This window comes from Humulus lupulus, chromosome 5, assembly GCF_963169125.1.
Source record: "Humulus lupulus chromosome 5, drHumLupu1.1, whole genome shotgun sequence".
Taxonomy (NCBI): domain Eukaryota; kingdom Viridiplantae; phylum Streptophyta; class Magnoliopsida; order Rosales; family Cannabaceae; genus Humulus; species Humulus lupulus.
In genome coordinates this window covers 175,228,865-175,252,674 of record NC_084797.1, presented here as the reverse complement: position 1 = coordinate 175,252,674, position 23,810 = coordinate 175,228,865, and the positions used below count along the sequence as shown (strand labels likewise).

At 44.9% G+C, this 23,810-nt stretch overlaps 1 pseudogene; it reads left to right on the top strand.

Annotated features, from left to right (window-relative positions):
• The first annotated feature begins 1,548 nt into the window (after positions 1–1,548).
• On the top strand, positions 1,549–23,490 carry LOC133779712 (myosin-6-like; annotated as a pseudogene).
• The last annotated feature ends 320 nt before the right edge of the window (positions 23,491–23,810 follow it).

Genomic DNA, 23,810 nt, shown 5'->3' with positions numbered 1-23,810 from the left:
GTCTCATTTTCCCCTATCAACCAGTCTTCATCTCTTTCTCTCTCTGTCTCATTTTCCACCATATTTTCCTTCTCTCCTTTCTCTTCCTGCTATACCCATCACCACCTCCTCCTCCTCCTCTCTCGGACCGAACCACTGCCTCTCTCGGACCGAACCTCCTACTGGAGCCTTGACATAGAAAAAAAAATGGAGCCAAAGTAAATCTCAAGATATATGCCTCCTCCTCATCATTTTCATCTCCATTTCAATTTTCATTTCAGAACCTAACAAAGGTTAGATCTTCCCTTGAGGTTTGATTTTTTTTTTTGGATATTTATGTTTTGATTGTTGTGTTCTATTGTCTATGAGCTCAATATTTTTGTTTCTTCATCTCACTCTAATCACTTTTTGAGTATTTATGATTTTGTTTTGAATATAATTTTGGGATTATACATGACATGAACATGAATAATTCTTACTAAATGGATTCGGGTGTTTATATATGTATGTATATATTGCTTAAACATGGGTATATTCGCAAATCACTGGACCCATAGGTTTGGAAACATGCTCCCGGATTGTATGTCGAGCTTGCAGGATATAGACGACCTCGAGTATGGTGACCTCGATGTATTCATGATCTCGGAAGACAGCTCCGGGAACACACTCATCTTCGGGGACGACTTCGGATCAGGGTTCCCGAGCTCGACGCACATACGATCTCGAAAAGCCATGTGACCTCGGAAAATGTCTCCAGCTCGAAAGGTGACGGGAAACCTGGGAGGCTAAAGCCTTAGAGATACGTGATAACCACCTTGAATATCTACAAGTGTTATAAATATGAGATGCAATCCTCATTTATTATTGTAAATCCCCTAGAATCATGGGATATTAATTGGTCAGTTATACGTCCCCTGGCCTTCAGGGGACGTTTCCTTTTATATCTGATTATAGGCATTTAAAACCATTAATTTTATTTACATAAAAAGAGTAACTACCCAAAAGATGTGGGATAGTATTCTGCAGCCTTCTCTATAAATAAAGAAGGCATGCACCATTGTAAATGACTGAAATTCTGATCCTTGATAGAAAACTCTGGAGAATTCATTTTTGAAGAATTCCTAGAGATAATCTTGAGTTTAATAACCAAGACTCGTGGACTAGACAGATTTAACTGCTGAACCACGTAAAAATCGTGTGTTTATATTGTTTTATTTCAATTGGCCATTTTCAATTATTGTTTTCGTGCTCTTCTTTCACTGTTTGACGAAAAACGGCGTCAACAATTATATTCCATACTAACACGAGATATATGTTTCTTGACAATTCAGGCACCTAGAACGTCAAGAGGAAACATTTTAAAATCTTCTGAAGGATCGAATGGCAATAGTCCATCAGCCAGCCCCTGGGGCAGCATCATTGACAACCTCAATGGATTAGTTTGGCAATTTTGAAGTTGGTCATCTCTTGATTTTCCTCTGTAACAAACTGCGAGCTTATCCATAGCTTTGTTTCAGGTTCCTCCAGTTCTTGCTCAGAAGATATTTTCTCAGGTTTTTACGTATATCAATGTGCAACTCTTTAATAGGAATTTCACTGTTTCAATTTTTTCATATACGTGTTTGGTTTCAATTAAAAGCAACTGTATTAACTTCAGAATACATTGTTCACTGATGTTGTGGCAGCCTTCTTCTACGTCGAGAGTGTTGCACTTTCAGCAATGGCGAATATGTGAAGTCTGGTTTGGCTGAATTAGAACTGTGGTGTTTCCAGGCAAAAGAAGAGGTACGGTTTTACTATTGTGATCATTTAAAGGATAACTCTCTCTTCCACTCTTCCCTTTTTCCACCCCTCTCTCTCATAATTTACCCCATATATGCTTTGAGTTTTCTTGGCTTAATAATTACTCTTCTTGCAGTATGCAGGCTCGTCTTGGGATGAACTCAAACATGTTAGGCAGGCTGTTGGATTTTTGGTATGTCTATTCAGTTGTGTTAAGAATAACTGCTGGATGAGATTTCTTTAGATTACATTGCTGGCATATGATTCCCTAAAATTTTGCTATCTTTTATGTTAATGGTTTATATAGTTGTGTAGTATAGAGTTGTGTTATCCCCATTTCCTCTCAGGGTTTTGGGCCCTCGCCCCGGCCCACGGTCAGAGGGGCCGGTTCGGTATTTGGGCCCAACCCGCGGACTACGGACTGGGCCTGTGTAGAAAGGTCCGGGAAGTACCTCCGGGTTCATGATTCGGCTCGAACGGTCCCGGCACTGTCCGGAGTGCCCCGGATCATCGCGTCCCGCTCCCGGGCCCAGAATGGTCCGGGCCCGAAGTAAACGCAGCGGGCCCAAGGTAAACTAACCTGGACCGCTTCATCCCCAGGCTATGGGCCAGGCGTCCAGGACACTGTAGGCGCCTCATTTCGCGTGGGTCTTGTCCCCCCACTTTTCACCTGCAGAAAGGGTCTCCTTGGGATTGTCTGCTGGCATGTCAGGACTGCGCAGCCAAGTACTCTGACCGGTCTTGTCCCCTGAATCTGCCTCGTGATTCGAAGTGGTCAGAGCCAAAGTGCCGTTTTGTCGGGAGAATGCTTGCATCTCAGGGTAACTAATTGGGCCTGAGCTGGTTTGGGCTTGATGTACTATATATCTTTTTAGCTCGGACCTCTACTAGGAAGGCCCCCTGTACACATATTCCAAATGGGCCCGGGTCAGGCCCGGCCCAAACCTGGTGTCCCCCTCATTCTATAAATATAAGTTGTAATGCTCCATAGAAAAAGGGGAAAAAAGGCAGAAACTCTGCTGAAATACAGTTAAACAACTCCATTGTAAAAGCTTATTCTAGCTCTAATACAGATTTATACACAGACTCGTGGACTAAGGCTAGTTAACGCCCCAACCACGTAAAAACCTTGTGTCGATCCTCTATTCTCTTTATTATAATCAGTAAATATCCTTCTTTAGGATAGTTGTCGAAAATCTCGGTTAACAGTTTGGTGCTTTCATTGAGAGCTGAAGGAAGCTAGCGCCAACGTCAGGCCTTTTCTACGATGGTGAACACTCGTAACACCACCTTCGACCCTGCCAACCCGGAGCAGGGCAACGAAGACCCACTGCCTTCTCAGCGCGTCCCTCAGAACCTGCCTGAAGACGTGCCTCCTCAGACATCTCACCAAGACGAGTCCCAAGACTACGAGGATGAGACGGAGTACGAAGTAGGAAACGAAGAAGAGTACTATGAGGAGGAGAACGAGGGGGAGTATCATGATGAAGCCGCGGATCCCGAGGTCCCTCGCGACGATCAGCAAGACCCGGAGGTGACTAGACTGAGGCAGCAGATCCAGGATCAGGAAGCCAGGATGGCTGAGCAGGCGAGGGCGCACCGCCGGGTGCAAGAGTCTCTCCATGCCCTGTAAGCGTTGATGGCCGCGCAGGGCCCGGCGGGCAACCCCGCAGGTGGCCCGCACCCAGAAACACAACATCCCGCTCCCCAAGCGCAAACCGAGGGCCCCAGGGGGGCCAGCCCGATCCGTTTCCCAGAGCCTCCCCCCGACACGGCTCCGAAAGTCCCGGACAAGGAGCGACGGACGACTCAGAAAAAGACTACCCCCGTCAGTAAAGCCGGGGCACGTTCACGACCGTTACCTAGGAAAGAGAAGGTGTGCCCCGTCCCAAGACGAGGCCACCCAATCGATCCGCAGGGGGTACAGCCGCAGGACGATCAGCCCCGGCCCGCCCCAAGGGCGAACAGGAGGGAAAAGTCTTTGCACCCGAGTGCCTCGGTCAACAAGAACCATCGGGAAAGACCCCGCCGCGAGGATCGTGACATTCTCAGCTCCGGGGACGACACTTCCCGAGTAGATTTACGTGATGGACTGAATGCCCGGAAAGAGCGAGCCCGCAAGCAAAAAATCCTTCCTCGAAACGGAGATCTCAGGAACGACATAAACGAAAGGCGGAACGAGAGAATCCCCCTGGAGGACAGCGCGGCCAGGCAGCTCATGGAGCAAATGGCAGCATTAAAAAAGGTCACCGACCGCTTGGTCCGCAAGCAAGAGGGCGCGGACACTGACTCCGACGAAGAGGACAAGGAGCCGTGCGCGAGACATATCTTAGTTGTCGTGTTGCCCAAGGGGTTCAAGATGCCAAATCTCACCGCCTACACTGGAAGCACAGACCCTAGGGATCATCTGTCCCGGTACAACCGACTCATGACCGTGGCTCACGTCAGCGACAGCGGCAAATGCCTCTGCTTCTCCATCACGTTGGGCGGTCCCGCCGAAGAGTGGTGGAAAAGGCTCAAACCGGGGTCCATCCAAACATGGTCCGGGCTACAGTCGGCTTTTCGGAAGCAATTCGAGGCTGCCATGAGGATGGATATGCAAATCAGTGCCCTCGCCAATATTAAGCAAATGCCCGCAGAAACATTGAGGGCCTACATCCAGCGCTTCACTGAAGAAGCCTCCAAGACGAAGGTCGACGACGGACAGCGCCTGGTGGCACTACAGTCTGGAATCCGGGCCGGTTCCCCGCTCTGGGACGACATGCAGCGCAGTAAAGCCGCCACCCTAGAAGAGGGGCTATGAGCCCCAATACTCGGAATACACTAACTTGGTGGATACCCGGGAAAACATCTACCTGGCTACGGAAAGAGCGGTCCATTACCGGAAACCTAGCCCCATGTTTAGGGGGGGGAGGAACCCCAGAGACACCAGCAAACGGTGCGCCTACCACAAAGATGTGGGCCACACCACCGACGAGTGTCGGCAGCTCAAAGATGAAATTGAAAACCTCATCAAGCTGGGACACCTCCATCAGTGGGTAAGGATGCCCATAGGCGTCCCAGGCATGGCAGCAAATCCCGCGCAGTCCGCGGCGCCGGCAACGACCCGTGCATACCCGCCCCAGGGAGGGTACGCACAAGGGTTCCCGGCACAGACCCCTCAGGGGGCTGTCGCCACGCAGGCCCCCGGTCCTGGGATGCCCTACCCTTCCGGGGCAGGGCCCCCTCGAGTGGACGGGCACGTGTCGACCATTTCAGGCGGACCCCACCTAGGGGGCCCTTCGAAGAATGATCAAAAGCGCTATCTGAACGAGCTGGACCATGACCAAGAAGTCTGCGCCCTCGTCCAGGCCCCCGCTCAGCGCCCTAAACTGATGAACCTCCCCATCACGTTCAAGGAAGACGACGCCCGTAACGTCCATTTCCCGCACCATGACCCACTGGTCATAGATGCTCAAATTGCCAACAAGATGGTGTCCCGAGTGTTGGTGGATGACGGAAGCTCCGTTAACTTGTTGTTCAAATCCGCCTTTGCCGCCATTGGCCTGACGGAGGCTGATCTGGCGTCGTGCCCGACCCAAATCTACGGCTTCAACGGAGACGCACTCCTCCCCATGGGAATGGTCCAGCTGCCTGTTACTCTAGGAGACGCATTGCAGCAATCGTTCAAGTTCTGCACCTTTGTGGTGGTGGATTGCCCAACCGCTTACAATGCCATCTTTGGCCGGCCCGCCCTGGTCGAGTTCGGGGCCATCACCTCCATCCGCCATCTATGCATGAAGTTCCCGTGCAGCAGTGGAGAGATTGGGACGGTCCGCGGAGATCAGAAAAGCGCGTGGAAGTGTTACCATATCTCTGCCCGTCATGTTTGTATGGTCCGGGATGAGCCCGTCGGGCCGGCACTCCGCCAGCCCGAGCAAGCTATCCGGGACGAAGACGATCTGGACCCACGGTTGGGAGAGGAGCGAACTCTTGAGCCAATGGACGAAATCGAAGAGGTATGCATCAGCGAGTCCGACCCTGCCAGGGTCATCCAAGTGGGAAAAAGCCTGCCGGAAGACATTCGGGCCACCATTATCGCCCAAGTCAAGAAAAACCAGGATCTTCTGGCATGGTCCCACTCCGATATGACCGGGATCGACCTTAACATCATATACCACGCGCTGAGTATTGAGCCAAACGCAACCCCGGTTCGCCAGAAGCGCAGACCTTTGGGGACGGAGAGGGCCGAGGCCCTCAAGCTGGAGGTAGAGAAGCTGTCCTCCATTAACTTCATCCGCGAAGCCGTGTACCCCGTATGGCTGGCCAACCCGGTCTTAGTACCGAAGCCTAACGGGACGTGGAGGACCTGCATCGACTTCACGGACCTCAACAAAGCATGTCCGAAGGACTGTTTCCCGCTCCCCCGAATAGACCAGACGGTGGATGCTACGTCCGATTACGAGATCTTGAGTTTCATGGACACCTACTCAGGCTACAACCAGATCTCCATGCACGTGGCAGATCAGGAGCACACCAGTTTCCAAACTGACAAGGGCATCTACTGCTATGTCGTCATGCCTTTCAGACTCAAGAATGCCGGGGCAACCTACCAGAGGCTCGTCAATCGAATGTTTAGGGCCCAGATGGGTCGAAACATGGAAGTATACATTGACGATATGCTGGTCAAATCCAAGACGTCGCGGGAACATTCGAGCAATTTGGCGGAGGCCTTCGCGGTTATCCAGAAGTACGGGATGAAGCTGAACCCTAAGAAGTGCACCTTCGGCGTCGCATCCGGGAAGTTCCTGGGCTTTATTGTGAGTTTCCGAGGAATTGAAGCCAACCCCGAGAAGATCAAGGCCCTGATCAACATGGCCTCTCCCCGGAAGCACAAGGACGTTCAAAGCCTGACGGGGCGAGTGGCCGCCCTAAGCCGTTTTGTCTCCAAGGCCACGGACAAGTGCGTCCCTTTTTTCAACGTCCTCCGGGGAAGCCAGCGGTTCGAATGGTCACCCGAGTGCGAAGAAGCCTTCCAGAAGCTGAAAGAGCACTTGGCCAAGGCCCCCATCCTGGCGAAGCCAGTCGAAGGAGAACTTTTGTACTTATACCTGGCCGTAACCGAACACGCCATCAGCGCCGCGTTGGTACGCGAAGAGGAGAGGACTCAACTCCCGGTGTACTACGTGAGCAAGCGATTACTAGACGCCAAATATAGATACCCACTAATCGAGAAGCTGACTTTCTGTCTGCTGACGGCATCCCGGAAGCTTCGGCCTTATTTCCAGGCCCACACGATAAAGGTCTTAACCAACCACCCCCTGCGGCAGGTGTTGCAGAAACCTGAGGCGTCGGGGAGACTCCTGAAATGGGCCATGGAGCTGAGCCAATTTGATATATCTTACATGCCCCGGGTGGCCATTAAGGGACAGGCTCTGGCCGACTTCATCGTCGAATGTTCCGGGATCACCCCAGAAGAGAGTTCCCCCGCGGCCTGCATTTCTCCCGTTTGGAAGATCTTTGTGGACGGAGCATCGAACGAGAACGGGGCCGGCGCTGGGATCATCCTGGTATCCCCGCAGCGGCATCAGCTACAAAACGCTCTCCGTTTCCAGTTCAAAGCGTCGAACAACGAGGCGGAGCATGAGGCCGTCATAGCAGGTTTGCGTCTGGCCCGAGAAGTAGGGGCGGCGAACCTCGAAATATACAGCGATTCTCAGCTGGTAGTCAAACAGATTTCGGGGGAATATCAGACCAAGGGAGAGCGAATGGAGGCGTACGTAACCCAAGCGAGGGAGATGCTCCAAGCGTTCGTAGCGCATTCCATCCGCCAGATCCCTCGGGAGAAGAACGTCTTTGCGGACACATTAGCAAAGTTGGCAACCGACGCAGAGGCCGAGTTGACCGGGCTGGTCCCCGTCAACCATCTCCCCGTCCCAAGCATAGGGACTCCGACCGTCCATGCCGTCGATCACTCCAATTCATGGATGGGGCCGCTGATCCACTACCTGTCCACCGGGGAGGTTCCAAACGAGCGAACCGCGCCCAGGAAGCTTTTGTACTAGGCCCACCGATACGTAATGATGGACGGGAAACTTTATCGCCGGGGACTGTCCATGCCTTACCTCAGGTGCGTGTCCTGGACTGAGCTGGGCGCCATCATGCATGAGGTCCACGGAGGCTTTTGCGGAGACCACACAGCCGGACCCAGTTTGTCCAAGAAGATTCTGCGCCAAGGATACTTCTGGCCCACCATGAAAAGGGACTGCATAGACTACGTCCGCAGGTGCGAACAATGCCAGAGGTACGCGAAGATCCCTCGGGCCCCCCCAACAGAGATAACCTTGATGAACAGACCCTGGCCCTTTGCAGTGTGGGGGATCGATCTTGTGGGATCCCTCCCAACCGGGAGAGGAGGGGTGAAGTATGCCATTGTGGCGGTAGACTATTTCACGAAATGGGTTGAGGCGGAGCCTATGAACACGATCACGTCCAAGAAGGCCTTAGATTTCGTCGTTAACAACATAGTGTGTCGGTATGGCCTCCCCTACAAAATCGTGTCTGACAACGGGAAACAATTTGACAGCCATCACTTCACGGATTTCTGTGAGAGTCACGGTATAGTGAAGAGTTTCTCCGCCGTGGCCAGGCCCCAGGCGAACGGACAGGCCGAAGGCGTGAACAAAATCCTGAAAGGGACACTAAAGAAAAAGCTTCAGGCCTGTAAGAGCAAGTGGCCCGAAGAGCTCCCCCGCGTGTTGTGGGCCTATCGGACAACCGAACGGACATCAACCGGGCACACCCCATACTCAATGACGTACGGATGCGAAGCCATCATCCCAATCGAAACGACCATCCCGTCCCATCGTCGCGACACGTATGATCCCACCCAGAACCATGCCTTACTCCAAGAGTCTCTGGACCTTATCGAGGAAATTCGGGAAGAGTCGCAAGTGCAGTTAAAGATGTACCAGGGCAAGATCGCTCGGCACTTCAACTCCAGAGTCAAGAGCCGCAAGTTCGAAACCGGCGATTTGATCCTGCGGAGAGTCTTCCCGGCCACTCAGGATCCGGGGGTAGGGGTTCTGGGCCCCAATTGGGAAGGGCCGTATGAGATCCAGCAAGAGATCTGCCCCGGGACGTACCGCTTGAAGCGGCTCGATGGTTCCGAGGTTCCGCGAGCCTGGAACGCAGAACACCTCCGTAAATACTACCAGTAGCCTAAGGGCTCGTCCGAGTTTAATTTTTACGCTATAACATGTACGCCTCAGGGCTAATTCCCTTTTGTAAAACAATGAAAATGACGTGTGCAAAACGTCATAGAGGGCTATTATTTCCATGAAAATGTGTGCCTCAGGGCTATAATCTCAAGTGACCATAGACCAGTCTCTGCTCACTTGCGGGGGGTGTCATCCCAGGCATAAAAATAAAAATAAGGCCGGTCCCACCCCGGACGAACGATGTCCGGGAGTATAAATAAAGAGGACCGGGCCCAAGGCCGGTCCCACCCCGGACGAACGACATCCGGGGGTATAAATAAAGAGGACCGAGCCCAAGGCCGGTCCCACCCCGGACGAACGATGTCTGGGGGTATAAAGTCCGTCAGACCCGGACGTGTTGGTCCTCGGAGCACAGAAGCACCAGGTCAACCCCGGAACAGACCCAGGACCTAAAATTCCAGGGAAAGCACACTCCAGGTTAAACAAAGCCCCAAGGGCCCCGAATTGAGCAAAGACTAGTCGTTGGGTTCAGTCCCGGCCGTTGGAACCGGGACAATACCCCCTGCAATCAGTTAGTCGCGACATCCACTTCTTACTGAATGGTGAAAGGAGAAATCTTTTAAAACCAAAGGAAGAAGCAGTGTTCGAAATTAAATTACAAGCTAAGCTAATTAACAAAAAAAATGAGGCCGAGACAAGGGCCTACATCGCGTCCGCCCGGAGATCCGCATCCTCCCTCTCCTTGGCCTCGTACTCGGCACGCTTCGAGTCGGGATCGGGGAAGATAAGGAGATTCATGTTCTTGTCCTTGCACCAGGCCATATAAATGGCCTCGTTAAAGGTGACATCCACTAAGTTGTCGGCCTCCTCCTTCTCCCGACGGGTGGTGTCATGTGCCACTTTCTCCTGAAGAAGGGAGTCACCCAGCTCAAGAACACAGGCTTTCAAGACCCGGATCTCCTCCTTGTCCTGGACGGACTGTGCCGCAGCCGTCTCCAAGAGAGTCTCCCTTTCGTCAGCCACCTTCGTCGTCCGGGACAACTCCTCTTCCACCCCGGTCTTGGCACGGTAAATTTCCTCGCGCTCCGCCTTCGCGCGGGCCAGCTCTTCTTGGAGGCGGGCCGTTTCCTTGCTGAGATTTTCCTTGACGATCTCCCTCTGGTTCTCGGCCGCCTCTAATTCCAGCCTGGCCGTCTCCATCTTGAGGGCAAGCTGGGCCATTAAATCGGCACTCCTTTGAGATAACAAGGCAACCTGGAACAAACGAAAGTTAGAAAAAAGAGTCACCACCAACGAACGACTGAAGAACATGAGTTGAAAATTACCGCGGTAGCCTGGTGGCGGAGAGCCTGAGAAATGAACAGCCCGTCCGGATTGGCTATCGTGGCGTACCTCTTCAGCTGGAGGTTAGACATAGTGCTCCCGAACTGATCGAGCAGATCAGCGGCCATGGGGGCAATGTCCTGGCCCAGCTTGGGGCGGAAGCCCACCTCGGCAGCTAGCCGATCCACGATCGGCTGAGGAGCGCTGAACTCGGCGGGACGATCTGAAAACTCGACCTGGCGACGGATCATGAGGGCCTTGTAAGCGTCGTCTCTCCAGCATCGGCCGCTCTCCCAGGTCCGGTTGACCAACCGGGACTGCTCGTCCCGCAGGGCGGACTCCCCCTCCTCGAGAAGGGTTGGGCGGAGTGGAAGGACAGGCAGAGCAGGGATCTCCTTCGCGGTTAGCCTGCTCTCCCCGTGAGACTCCTCGGCTGTCTCTGACAACGTCGTCCGAGGCCTCTTCCCGAGGTTGCCCTCCTGGGCATCATCTCCGGGGCCCCTCTTCCCAGAGCTCCGGCTTGTGGCTTCGCCCGCTTCCAAATCGATTACCGGGGGCTGGTCCGGGAGACCGTCTGCGGCCGGCTCCATGGCCCGGAGTGGTACAACTGCCAGTGCCTCGTCTCGGCCGGGCGTTGTGCCGGTTTTTTCACTGGTTGGGGGGAGCTCCGCGCGCGGCCACGACATTTGACCTCCTGGCCGCCTTCAAGGCTGATCTTTCCTTATTAAGCCTCCTCATCTCGCTGGCCGGGTCGGACATGTTGGAATCCTCTGCAAAAATACAGAAAAAACAAAGTTAGTATGATAAGCCGAACGGGAAAGTGCAACAGTAAGAAGAAAGTATAAGCCTAGGACAAACCCTCGTCTAGGCCCCCGGCGAGACTCAATTCCCTTAAAGCAAATGAATGTATCCGGTCTCCTACGTCGTCCGGGATTAGAAACCCCCCATACTGGAGGAACCCGGACAGGAACATTAGGGTTTCTGATCCTACAGGGATGGGAGACGAGGGCCTCATCTCCCCATCAGCCCCAAACGCGGGGCCCGGCGACTCTAGCCTATCCCTAGCCAAATCCCCAACTTGAGGGGCATAAATTAAGACTAAAGGGGAGTTACCTCGCCCCGATACGCTAGCCCCGGGAGTCCCAACGTTTGGTAGGGCATCTTCGAAAAGCCCTTCCAGCTCTTCCGAGGTGGCCTCTTCCACCGGGGGCTGATTCTCCTTACGCTGGGCTGCGGTGGCCCGCGCCGCTCTCACCACCCCGGCGATGTGGTCAAGGGCTAGCTGCTCCCGGACCTCGACGTTCTTCTCAAACGGGATGCCCCGGAAGCTAGGGACTACAATGGTCTGAGTTGCCGCGAGTAACCCTACTAGCCGGAGGTTTTTGTCGTTGACATAGCCCCCTACGTCCAGATCCTCCGCGGTCAGCTTGGCGTAGAACCTCCTCCTTTCCAGGAGAAAGGCGGTGAGGGGGGTTTGGATGAAGGGACCTGCGACCCGGAAGATACGATGAGAGATGAAAAACGAAAGGGGAGTGAAATAGAGGGTTCGGGGAAGTACTTACCCACTCGCTGGAAGTCTAGCAGCAGCGTGGGATTCTCGTCAATAAGGAACCCGGATGTCATAAACCAGTAATGCCTGACATCCGGGGGGTGCATCCAGGTACCGGTAGGAGCCGGATAGCCACTCCGCGGCTGCAGCCTGTAAAAGCCGTCCTGGCTCTTGTCTTTGACGTTGACCTGCGGCACCAGCTTGTAGAAGTACAGGACTTCCGCCGGGGTAGGATCCGCGATTTCTTTCGCGACACAAAACACCTTCCACCCAGCAAGCAGAAGGTATGCTTGTGGCAGCAGTTGGAATGGTGCGATCCCCACATACGTCAGGAACCGCACGAAGTAATCATGAAGCGGAAGCGTAGCTCCCGCGCTGATGTGGCCGGCACTCCAGGCCCCGAATCCATCCACGGACGTGTGCGCCCGCTCCTCTAACCTGGCCATACGATTGTGAAACAGGCCCGGAGTCGATTCGATGCCCAGCCTCGTCTCCAGGAGCAGCATCATCCGGTAGTTCCGGAACAGGTTGGGCGTTACGTCCATCTCCCACCTGTTGCCTTTGGGCGTCTTGGAGCCGGGAACGACTACAGGGGCCCTATTAACCTCCTCTTCGGAGTGAAGTGTGACGCCCGTGGCCATGAGTGACGATCTGGGAACAAAGAAAGAGAGGCCAAGCAGTCAGTACCTGAACCCAATAGAGTCGGTCGAGGTACAGGGAGTCTCCTAAGGACTGCTCGGAGTCCCGACGGATCAGGCCCGGGACCCCGAAAAGCCCCGGGTCCCTGATCGGGAGGAAAGGCTACTACGTTCCATCCCTTATCCAGGGATCATCCGAAACGGTGCCGCCCAAACTGGGCAGCCTTCCTAGCAAATTCTAAAGCACGGAGCCTAGGTGCATGCGTCTAGAGAGCCTAGGTTCACAAAATTGACAACAGAATCAGAAAATACTTACTGTGTGGTGTCAACGGCTGAAGCTGGCGGTTGTCCGATCATAAGGACGGCAAAACCTCGTTCTTGAAGTGGCACAGCCGGTAGAGCAGTTCGTCGGCGGGGCAAGTCCGAGAAGCGCCGTTGGGTTGCAGAACGAAAGTTGAGGCCCTGGGAAACAGGCGATGGCGCAGAACTAGTAAACGGCGAAGTATTTCGTCGGCGAGGTTGGACATGCAAAGCTCTGCGAGCGTTCTGGTTTTTCTTTCTCTCAAGTGGTGTCGGAAATGGAAAAATGTCGAATGCCTGTAGTCTGAGTCTTTATATCAGCCCTCAAATGACGGGAAACCTGGGAGGCTAAAGCCTTAGAGATACGTGATAACCACCTTGAATATCTACAAGTGTTATAAATATGAGATGCAATCCTCATTTATTATTGTAAATCCCCTAGAATCATGGGATATTAATTGGTCAGTTATACGTCCCCTGGCCTTCAGGGGACGTTTCCTTTTATATCTGATTATAGGCATTTAAAACCATTAATTTTATTTACATAAAAAGAGTAACTACCCAAAAGATGTGGGATAGTATTCTGCAGCCTTCTCTATAAATAAAGAAGGCATGCACCATTGTAAATGACTGAAATTCTGATCCTTGATAGAAAACTCTGGAGAATTCATTTTTGAAGAATTCCTAGAGATAATCTTGAGTTTAATAACCAAGACTCGTGGACTAGACAGATTTAACTGCTGAACCACGTAAAAATCGTGTGTTTATATTGTTTTATTTCAATTGGCCATTTTCAATTATTGTTTTCGTGCTCTTCTTTCACTGTTTGACGAAAAACGGCGTCAACAATTATATTCCATACTAACACGAGATATATGTTTCTTGACAATTCAGGCACCTAGAACGTCAAGAGGAAACATTTTAAAATCTTCTGAAGGATCGAATGGCAATAGTCCATCAGCCAGCCCCTGGGGCAGCATCATTGACAACCTCAATGGATTAGTTTGGCAATTTTGAAGTTGGTCATCTCTTGATTTTCCTCTGTAACAAACTGCGAGCTTATCCATAGCTTTGTTTCAGGTTCCTCCAGTTCTTGCTCAGAAGATATTTTCTCAGGTTTTTACGTATATCAATGTGCAACTCTTTAATAGGAATTTCACTGTTTCAATTTTTTCATATACGTGTTTGGTTTCAATTAAAAGCAACTGTATTAACTTCAGAATACATTGTTCACTGATGTTGTGGCAGCCTTCTTCTACGTCGAGAGTGTTGCACTTTCAGCAATGGCGAATATGTGAAGTCTGGTTTGGCTGAATTAGAACTGTGGTGTTTCCAGGCAAAAGAAGAGGTACGGTTTTACTATTGTGATCATTTAAAGGATAACTCTCTCTTCCACTCTTCCCTTTTTCCACCCCTCTCTCTCATAATTTACCCCATATATGCTTTGAGTTTTCTTGGCTTAATAATTACTCTTCTTGCAGTATGCAGGCTCGTCTTGGGATGAACTCAAACATGTTAGGCAGGCTGTTGGATTTTTGGTATGTCTATTCAGTTGTGTTAAGAATAACTGCTGGATGAGATTTCTTTAGATTACATTGCTGGCATATGATTCCCTAAAATTTTGCTATCTTTTATGTTAATGGTTTATATAGTTGTGTAGTATAGAGTTGTGTTATCCCCATTTCCTCTCAGGGTTTTGGGCCCTCGCCCCGGCCCACGGTCAGAGGGGCCGGTTCGGTATTTGGGCCCAACCCGCGGACTACGGACTGGGCCTGTGTAGAAAGGTCCGGGAAGTACCTCCGGGTTCATGATTCGGCTCGAACGGTCCCGGCACTGTCCGGAGTGCCCCGGATCATCGCGTCCCGCTCCCGGGCCCAGAATGGTCCGGGCCCGAAGTAAACGCAGCGGGCCCAAGGTAAACTAACCTGGACCGCTTCATCCCCAGGCTATGGGCCAGGCGTCCAGGACACTGTAGGCGCCTCATTTCGCGTGGGTCTTGTCCCCCCACTTTTCACCTGCAGAAAGGGTCTCCTTGGGATTGTCTGCTGGCATGTCAGGACTGCGCAGCCAAGTACTCTGACCGGTCTTGTCCCCTGAATCTGCCTCGTGATTCGAAGTGGTCAGAGCCAAAGTGCCGTTTTGTCGGGAGAATGCTTGCATCTCAGGGTAACTAATTGGGCCTGAGCTGGTTTGGGCTTGATGTACTATATATCTTTTTAGCTCGGACCTCTACTAGGAAGGCCCCCTGTACACATATTCCAAATGGGCCCGGGTCAGGCCCGGCCCAAACCTGGTGTCCCCCTCATTCTATAAATATAAGTTGTAATGCTCCATAGAAAAAGGGGAAAAAAGGCAGAAACTCTGCTGAAATACAGTTAAACAACTCCATTGTAAAAGCTTATTCTAGCTCTAATACAGATTTATACACAGACTCGTGGACTAAGGCTAGTTAACGCCCCAACCACGTAAAAACCTTGTGTCGATCCTCTATTCTCTTTATTATAATCAGTAAATATCCTTCTTTAGGATAGTTGCCGAAAATCTCGGTTAACAAGTTGTATGGTTTAGTATGCAGAATGGCAGGAACCTTGAGTTATGTAGAAAAGCCATTTAAAAATTTTAAATTCTCATTAATATGAATAGTAAATGAGCATATTACCTTTTCATTGACATTTTTTTTTAAATATATGTAATATTATATATATATATACACATATATATATATACATAAACTGTCATTATCATGCTTTAACTTCATACGATGATTAATTGTAAAACTAATTTGTGAAATGATTAATTTGCAGGTTATACATCAGAAATCTAGAATTTCATATGATGAAATTACAAATGACCTATGCCCAATAAGTTTCTCTTCTCTTGTAAAACTGGGAGAACATCAACTGTGGATGTTTCCAGGATGCAATATTCCGAGTTGTGGCTGCAATACTCCACTTAGGGAATATCGAATTTTCAAAGGGGATAGAATCAGATTCCTCTGAACCCAAGGATGAGAAATCACGGTTCCATCTCAAAACAGCAGCTGAGCTTTTCATGTGGGATCATTATTTTATACTGTTTTCTAAAATGCAATTTTGGATATTCATGGATAGATGAATGCTAATAGTTCATTTTGCAACGTTTGTTAGGTGCAATGAGAAGTCTCTTGAGGACTCTTTATGCAAACGTGTGATTGTGACCCGTGATGAGACCATAACAAAGTGTTTGGATTCAAATTCTGCAGCTCTCAGAAGAGATGCTCTGGCTAAAATTGTTTATTCAAGATTGTTTGATTGGTAATGTCAAATTGTCAATACACTCATGAAGAATGAATATAATAAGCTGCATTTATTTTGATTGTTTGTTCATACTGTGAACTTTGAATTCCCCAGGCTTGTGAACAAGATCAATAACTCTATTGGTCAAGATCCTGATTCGAAGAACTTGATTGGGGTTCTAGATATTTATGGATTTGAGAGTTTCAAGACAAACAGGTGCTTAACCAGTACGCCTTTTGTTTTTTTTTATTTAGAGAGGACTGCACTAAATCACTGTGTTCCAGGTGGTAGAGTTGTTTAATTAGGCAGAATTTCTATTTTGTGGTATAACAAAATTGATTCCTTTGTTAATATTCTTGATTATATGCTGAGTGGTTTTACTTGTGCAAATAAGCCATCTGGAAAATGTTATTGCCAGGGCTGTCTTTTGGTAATAGAGGTGATGCTGTACCTATTTTCTTTGTATGGTTTACTCTCATGAAAACACATTCTTTTCTCTTTAGGGAACCCTTTGGGTTATGGCTCAGTTCTCACTTTCACTTAGATTTTACTGCTAGCATTTGATTTCATCTCGAGTGTTTTGCTGATTCTTATGTTATCTGGTTCGGCAGTTTTGAGCAATTCTGTATCAATTTGACAAATGAAAAACTACAGCAACATTTTAATCAGGTTTGAGAAGATTTATCTTCTTTTGGTTTTAGTGAATCTGCTAAACTTTTTTTGGCTTACTTAAATTACTATTTGACAGCATGTTTTCAAGATGGAGCAAGAAGAATATACAAAAGAAGAAATTGACTGGAGTTATATAGAGTTTATTGACAATCAAGATGTTCTTAATCTCATTGAAAAGGTTGGTTGCTGTCTTTATATATATATATATACACATATTATGAAACATGTTTCTTGGCATACTTGTGTTAAAATCAATTATGATCTTTCCAACTTTGGTCCTTGAGGCTTTATATCTTTAATATACAAGTGCTTTTGCTGTTATAAGGATTCTAAGACATGTAATTTCTTTGTTGTTTCAGGCCATATGATTTAGACTATTACATTACTGAATATGATGCATCTTAATCGGAGAACTTTATTTGATATTGGGTAGTTATTTGGATATTCAATGATATAAAGTTATATGGGATTGTCCGGGAAAATATTGGATATAGTTTGATATTGGGTAGTTATTTGGTTATTCAATGTGAAAGAGTCAAAAGTGTTTTTATATGCTGACTGAGTTTGCTAGAGACTGGAGTTTCTTGTTGTAATTTTCTTCAATCTGATCTTCTATCAGACCTGTATTTTTTCATATATTTATACAAGTTCATCTTAAAAAAAAAAAAAATCTGGGAACTTTATTAGTATGGATTTATAACAAGTACGAGTCTTATTTGTAAAATTTTATTAAACTATGTTTTCTGTAACATTTATCTTGAAGCTGACATATCTATGATCTGTCAAATATTGAAATAATTTGAGAGTTTATTTTTGAAGTTTGACTTAGTTATTGATTTGCTTAACTCCCTACCCTCCCTGCTGAGTATAGAGTGGTCTTTTTTTTTAGGGGATTTATTCAACTTCAATCAGTTGGTGAGGCATATAAATTGTTCTACCTTGGGCCCCTTCAATTCACAAAAATTAAGAAGGGTATTAGAGCATGTTGGCTTTCTTACACCCACAAGTATTCAGAATAGCAATTCATACATACACATTCTTTCAAATAATTAATTGTCACATACTTTAGCTTTTGATAATTCCATGTTGACTTTTGCAAAACAATAGCTGCTTGATTGGACATTGTCATTTGATAGACATGTTTTTCTTCTCTTTGCTAGAATCTATCATTTGATGAATGAGAGAGTAGTTGGAAGTTCATTTCTTTGTTTCTATTTTAATGTACATGTACTTCTATTATTTCAGAAACCTGGAGGAATCATTGCTCTTCTGGATGAGGCGTGGTATATATACAAGCTTTTATGGAATAACCTCTTTCATTCATTTTTTTAAGATAGGAATATTTACATTTTACTTTAGATGTATTGTTCTATGTTCGTGAGGTTGTGACAGCTTGTGTTATTTGTAGTATGTTTCCAAGATCAACAAATGAGACTTTTGCGCAGAAGCTGTATCAAACCTATAAAGACCACAAACGATTTAGCAAGCCGAAATTAGCACGCAGTGACTTCACAATTTGTCATTATGCTGGAGAAGTAAGTGTAAAATTTAATTATATATATTTATATTATGAAATATCATAATCATTTAATCATGTAGAAGAGGATGCAAAAAATTGCTCAATGTATATATCCATGGTAAAATCTTATTGTCAGGGTACATATCAAACAGAGCTCTTCTTGGATAAGAACAAAGATTATGTTGTTGCTGAACATCAAGAACTTTTGGATGCTTCCCATTGTTCTTTTGTTTCAGGCATGTTCCCTCCTTTACTAGAAGAATCTTCCAAATCATCAAAATTATCTTCAATAGGTTCTCGCTTTAAGGTCTATTTTCTGTCCTAATATGTATATCCTTGGGAAAAAAGGTCAGTTCCTTGATGGTGACTATCATCATTCTTGTACTTTCTACAGCAACAACTACAATCTTTTCTTGAAACGTTGAGTGTCACTGAGCCACACTACATAAGATGTGTAAGCCCAATAATCTTCTAAAGCCGTCTATATTTGAGAATAACAATCTTTTGCAGCAGCTTCATTGTGGGGTAAGTATATTACTGTGGTCTTTCAGATGTTTTTGTTTCACTATCATTTGATTATGTTTGGTTGCATTATCCACATGATGTAATTAATAAATATCTTAATCTAGGGAGTTATGGAGGCCATCAGGATTAGTTGTGCTGGATATCCTACAAGAAAGCCATTCCATGAATTTGTAGGCCGTTTTGGCATCTTGGCACCTAATGTCTTTGCTGGGAGGTAGGTTAATCAAAATTCAGGACATAATTATTATTAGTATTATTTTTTGGATTCTGGAAGTGATATGTATATTTTTAAATTGTCTACTTTTAGCTGCGATGAAGTAACTACTTGTAAGAGCCTTCTAGAGAAGGTGAATCTCAAGGGTTATCAGGTAATCATTTGTAGATTACTTACTGCCTTTTATTTTGATCCACTGTTGTTCCTAATTACCCACCCCGAATTTTATTTTCCTTAGCAGTTCAGTCCTAGTTTCAAAGGTTCTAGAATTTTATAAACTAATCTTATTCTACTTCTAAGGTTAGAAGCTACCTATAATGGAAAATTTTCCTGATCTGTTTGTGTTTTAACTATTTCAATGATAGATTGGTAAAACCAAAGTGTTTCTCAGAGCTAGCCAGATGGCAGAATTGGATGCTTGTCGAAGTAAGGTCTTAGGAAGATCAGCAGGTGTCATACAGAGGAAATTTCGATCTTATCTTGCTCAGAAAAGCTTTATCTTGTTACGGGTTTCTTCCATTCAAATTCAAGCCTTTTGTAGAGGTAAACAATAGTTTCCACTTGTTCTTGTTCGTGAAAGTCACTTTCCAGGCCATGAGACTATTGAACATAGACTATTATCCATTGATACAAAATTTTATATGACTAATGTTTTGTTTCTTTGGATCTATGGCAGGACAAGTTGCACGCTATCAGTATGAATGCAAGAGAAGGGAGGCAGCTTCTGTTAAAATCCAGACACATTATCGTATGTGTCTCTCTAAGAATGCATACCAAAAGTTGTACTCTTCAGCTGTTTTAATTCAAACATGTAAACGTGGGATGGCTGCTCGTAGTGACCTTAAGTTCCGGAAGTAGACAAGGGCTGCTATTATTATCCAGGTAAAGATATCATGTGTATTGATATACAGTTGCTATAAAGAGCTATTTCAACTGAAATTTGAGCAATATGCCAACTGAATTTATGGGTGCATGGCATGTTATAGGATATGACTGATTATTTTTTACTTTTAGAAGTATTAAATTGAAAGATAGTGGTTTGTATTTCCATTTTCTATATTGTCAAAGCTAACTTATTCTTGTCTATGGACTATGTCAGAGTCAAGACCGGAAATACTTAAATCGCTGCCGTTATTTGAGGATAAAGAAGCAGCAGTGACCACACAATGTGCTTGGAGAGGAAAAGTTTCACGCAGAGAATTACGAAAGCTCAAAATGGTTATTCTTTTTTATTATTTCTTTTTCCTTTCTAAGGTTTTCTCATCATCATTTAGATCTATTCTAGTGTTATTTGTTGATGTCATGCTTGTTCTATTGCTTTATGAAATTGTTTGAGGTTACAATTTGCAAAATTCTCTTGCCAAAATTATTTTCTTCTTCTTCCTGATTTTAGACCTAGAACTCATGCGCGTTCATGTATTGACAATAATTTTAAGTTTTTTAATATATTTGGATATCATCCAATCTTTTGCAGGCTGCTAAGGAAACTGGTGCCCTTCAGGCTGCCAAAAATATGCTGGAAAAGCAAGTTGAAGAATTGACCTGGCATCTGCAGCTAGAGAAGCGAATGAGGGTAAGCTTTGCTTCTTCTTTTCTAATTTTTATTTTAGATTATTTTTCTGCTTTTATATTTCCAGTTGTTATCTTCCTAGAGATTAATTGATATTTATGGTACTTGTATCATGTTTGATTGATATGATTTGATTGAGTTTGATACTTTTACCATGTGTTTTAGCTATGTAATTTAGAAAACATATTAAAAAGATTAATTCAACTACCAAATTTATCCACTTAGCATGTGATAACTAAGTTCAAATTTATCCACTTAGCATGTGATAACTAAGTTCCATTGAGAAACATTAGAATAATTTTTTCAACTTTTTATCCATCTTCTATGTTGTTTGCAAATGAACACATCTTTTTATGTCTAATCCAATGCTATACTATCCTATAATTTACATGTGTACCTATAAGATACAAAATAAACATATAAGAATCTGATCTCACTTGGCTAGTGGTTGCTCATTTTTTTGTTCTGTTACCAGAAAAAATATTTGGACATGGAAATAGTGTGTTTGAAAGTTTCAAACTTTGGATTCTTTTGGCTTTTATTGATTGTTGCTTTTACTAGTAGGCAGAAGTTAGGCCATGTAGATATTGTTGGGGGCTGCTATTTGGTCAGAAGGCACAAACAAAAAAATTATTAACTTAGTGTGGTAATGCAATTAGATATATTGTTTCTTGTGCCTTCTGTTTAGAGGCTTGTACTATCTAAATACTCATTTACTTTCTTGTACATTTAAGCAACTGGTGTGCAACACTTATTGTAGCTTATGCTACAACAAAACTGGTTTATTTTCTGTGGGCAGCCTTTTTCTTATTTTTATGTTTGTGTGACTAGGGTTTCAGATTTTAACTTTCCTTAATATGTATTGGTTTATATCATGAATAGTGATGGTGCAGCTGCATTAGTCCTAGTGAGTGGAGAGAAGACACTTCAACTTGGATTGCAAGTAATTACAAAGATTAAGGGCTATGCTGATGCAGCTCAGGTACTCCAATGAATTGGCTTCCTAGTTCTATTTTACTGTTGCTGAAACATAGCTCAAAGAAGATTATCTTCGCAGGCACCTGAATTCTTTACAACTGCTCCAGCCCTTGTGATACCAAAAGTTATTTCAAATGCTGGTTTAGATGCTTCTCAGATTGATTACTATGAAATAAATGAAGCATTTTCTGTAAGATTTTAGTACTTGTAATCCCTATACTGTTCCTGATTTAGTAAGCATTTTTTTTCATTCATTTATATTTGTCCTTCTTCTCTCTAGGTTGTAGCTCTAGCCAATCAAAAGCTGCTTGGTCTTAATCCTGTGAGTTTGGAGAAAACTAGATAATTTCTTTCAAGTTGATTTACTCTTAAGTCTGAAATGTATGCTATTTTAAATGTGATCACTCTTCCATTTTCTGCAATTTGTAGTTATTCATCTGTCCACAATGCATTTCAGCTTTGCTCACGGGAAGGTGCTGATGCGGTCATGCTTTCTGGAGAAACTGCCCACGGAAAGTAAGTTAACTAATTCATTTGGCCTTGGGTGGCCTCTTAATATATTTCCAATGTGCAATGCGCTATTGAAAAAGTATTATCAAAACTCAATAAATATGTTTGTTTTCTAAATTTTTTGCTTTCTTTGTAGTAGTGTGTATCCCACAAAAATAATTATAGTAGTATTCTCTAGTTAAAAAAATGTTAATGATTCTTAGACACTTTAGAGTTATCAGTTATGTATGACTTTTTCCTCTTGTCTGATGCAAATTTTCGGTCTTGTCATTTCTAATGATGTAACCAATATAGTGTCAAAATTCTCAATAAAACTGAAGAATGAAAGGGAAAAAACAGTGGAATGCTTGTCAGTTTCTGTTGTCCTAACCAGAATACCTGATAATTGATATGGAAGTGCATGTTTATTTCAAAATACTATCTTATTAATTTAGTTGATAATACACATCTTGTTCAAATGGTGCATCATATCAACAATTTTTCTAAGAACTAAAGTCTTATAAATCACCACAATAAATGAAAGTTCCTCACTTTGCCAATGATGCAGGATCCCATGAATGAAAGTTCCTCACTTTGCTAGACAATTTTATTGTGAGTCTTGTCTCCATGAAGTTTAATAAAAAGGTCCAAATATTATGAGACATGTCTAGAATCCATTCTTTTTTGTTTTTCCTCTTCTTTTTTTATATAATTCTTTTGGCTGCTCCTTCTCATGATTAATTATTCTTTCCAGGTGACATTCTTCTTTCTTTTTATTAGAAAGAGTTCTTTTTTCTAACTTTATTTTTAGTTTTATTGCAGAAATTGGGCTAAACCTTATATTAAAGATGCTAAAGAAGTTTCCAGGTGCATTTTTAATTTATTGTTTTTCTTTATGATTTTGTTGTATAAGAAGTCAAAGTGTGATTATGTTTTTATTCTTTAATTTTATTGGGGATATATTGACAGAATTTAGAGCTCTGGAATCAATTCTTCCTCACATACTTTTTTATCATTGAGAATGATATATTTTTTATCTTGATACATTTCACAATCCTTGTTTTAAGTTGCATGTTTTTTTGCTTCAGTCGTTGTTTTGCATGGTAGTACATCTTGCTATACCCTGCTGTTTCGTCAAGTTTTGGAGTTATTACAAATTTAATTTAAACTTTATATGCTTACAGGTGGAAACTAGCTTAAGTCTTATGTTCTTAATAATAAAAGGACTTTTTTTTTACAATGTGCAGGTATATTGAGATGATTTCTTTGGAGCAATTCTTGACAACATTTGTAGTTGAGGCCTTTAGAATGGAAGAATGTATTTCACTAATTTTTGTATACATTTCTTTTTTTGTATTTAGTGATAAAGGAATCTGAATTGGGCATAAATTATGTTGTAATATGATTTCTTAAGCCTAGACTAGTAGACTAAATATTCTAATTACATTTGAGTAATTAATAAAAATCTATTTATGTTACCTTATTTGGCTTCAACTTTCATATTTGTTTTCCTAGTTTTGTGTAAGTAAAAAAAGATTATGTTTCTCTAAGCTAATATAACACGTGTTATACTAAAGTGTAGTATAACACAAATAATGTGTTATACTAAAGTGTAGTATAACACAAATTTATAAGTATTGAAATGTGTTATATAATCGACTATAAATAACATAATTAAACACTTATTTATTTATTAAAATAACACAGAAATTGTGTTATCGTTGACAGTATAATAACACATCTGTATAACAATGATAAAGTGTTATGTAAAGTACCCTGACCTATGATAACATAGTCG